The sequence below is a fragment of the Cervus elaphus genome, chromosome X, assembly GCF_910594005.1.
Source record: "Cervus elaphus chromosome X, mCerEla1.1, whole genome shotgun sequence".
In the NCBI taxonomy this organism is placed as follows: Eukaryota; Metazoa; Chordata; class Mammalia; order Artiodactyla; family Cervidae; genus Cervus; species Cervus elaphus.
The window spans coordinates 127,005,371-127,007,543 of record NC_057848.1 but is presented as its reverse complement, the minus strand read 5'-3'; the positions used below and the strand labels follow the sequence as shown (position 1 = coordinate 127,007,543).

General features: G+C 39.9%; 1 pseudogene; it reads left to right on the top strand.

Moving 5' to 3' along the window:
* Positions 1 to 250: 250 nt before the first annotated feature.
* LOC122690481 lies at positions 251 to 1,869 on the top strand (annotated as a pseudogene).
* Positions 1,870 to 2,173: the final 304 nt, after the last annotated feature.

The window sequence follows — 2,173 nt, the reverse complement described above, 5'->3', positions numbered from 1 at the left end:
GACACATGCAATACTTTGCAAATAAGGTTTTCTCTGCTCTCTGTAGAACCAGGGACCAGGATCCCACAGTGGGAGCATGAGCTTTTACCACTCTAAGAGTGCTACCAGTGCTTGGCGGCATAGAGTAATATGCGCTCCTCTCTGGCTTTCCTTCTCTTCCCTTCTCGCCCTCCACCTCCCCTTCCCTTACCGAGACTCATTGCTTCCACTACTGCTGTGCTACAGCTGTAGCTGGAGCCAGCACACAGCCATGACCGAGAACCCCAGGTTGGAGAACCACCTCATCAAGTGCTTTAAGAATAAGGGCCACGATGTGGAGACAATGTGAAGATACAGAAATGAAATGACTGTTCAACTGCAAAAAAAAAAACAAAAAACAAAAAAGATGAACAATTACTGAAAAAAAAGAAATGTTCCCCAAGAAGAAAATTTAGGAGATTCAGATGTTGATGCTGATTTTAAAGCACACACTGTAATACTAGAAGCTATAATGCAGAATGCCACAAGTGATAAATACCCAGTGGCCCAGTTGAGTGCTATACAGGCTGCGAGAAAACTTTTATCCGGTGACAGAAATTTATTAGGTGATGACCTAATAAAATCTTGGATTTACCAATTCTAGTGAAGTGTCTAGAAAGGGATCATAATCCTTCATTGCAGTTTGAAGCTGTGTAAGTGTTAACTAATATAGCATCAGAAACTTCTGCACAGACTCAAACTATCATACAGTTTAATGCTGTACCTCTTTTTCTAAGGCTTCTCCTTTCAGCCACATCAGAATGTTTGTGAGCAAGCAGTATGGGCTTTGGGAAGCATTGTAGGTGATGATCCTCAGTGTAGAGATTATGTCATGTTCACTGAGAGTTGTCAAAACTCTTCTGTTCTTCATCAGTCCCTCCATTCTTATTGCCTTCTTTTGGAATGTCTCATGGATTATTTTCAGTCTCTGCAGAAATAAGGACCGACCCCATCACCTATGGAGACAGTCTGGAGATTTTGCCAGCATTGTGTGTCTTAATATACCATATGGACATAAACACTCTTGTGGATACTGTTTGGGTGCTGTCACATCTGATAGATGGAGGTAAAGAGCAGATACAGATGGTTATTGATTCAGGGGCTGTGCAATTTCTTGTGCCCCTTCTGAGCCATCAGGAAATGAAAGTTCAAACAGTAGCACTCAGAGCAGTTGGTAACATAGTGACAGGTACCAGTGAGCAGACCCAGGTTGTTCTCAACTGCAATGTCCAGTCATGCTTCCCAAATCTCTTATCACATCCAAAGGAGAAGATAAATAAGAAAGCAGTGTGATTCCTTCCTTTCCAACATTACAGCAGGCAACCAGCAGCAAGTACAGGATGTAATAGATGCTGGATTAATCCTATGATTATTTATCATCTTGCTAAGGGGGACTTTGGAATACAAAATGAAGCTTTTGGGACAATTAGCAACTTAATGATAAGTGGCAAAAATATCAAGTAGAGTATCTTGTACAGCACAATACCACCATTCTCTAATTTACTTTCAGTAAAAGATTCTCAAGTTGTTCAGGTGGTTTTAGATGGTATATAATGGCTAGTGATGAAGCAAGCACGATAGCTGAAATAATAAAGAATGCAGTGGTTTGGAGAAGTTTTACAGTTATATGAAGTTGAAGACATATATTTAGCATTTGAAATCATAGATCAGTATTTCTCTGGCAACGATATTGATGAAAATCCTAGCCTCATTCCTGAAGCAATACAAGGAGTTACTTACAACTTTGATCTAACAGCCAACCTTCAAACAAACAATTTATTTTTGAGTTCAATTGAGTGCAGCATCTTTCCCACATTCAATATGAAGCACCACCAGATGGCTACCAAATGACAAGAACGACAACTACAAAAGACTCCAAAACATATATGCCCCCTTGTTTTGATGCTTCTAAAGCAAGCCATGTCTTAATCATTCTGCAAATGCCAGAAGTCACTAAGCAAATGGACTATAAAGGCATATGATTGCCTAAACTGTTTTAGAATTCTCCTTTAACAACCTTAACTACTCTATTTTCCTTGTTCCCTGGTGCCACATGCTGACAAATGCAGTATCCAGTTTAGAATATTCTGAGGCGGTGGCTTTGCTATTACAAGAATAGCAAGGAGAGATTTTAAAAAAGACTTCCTCGGTGATC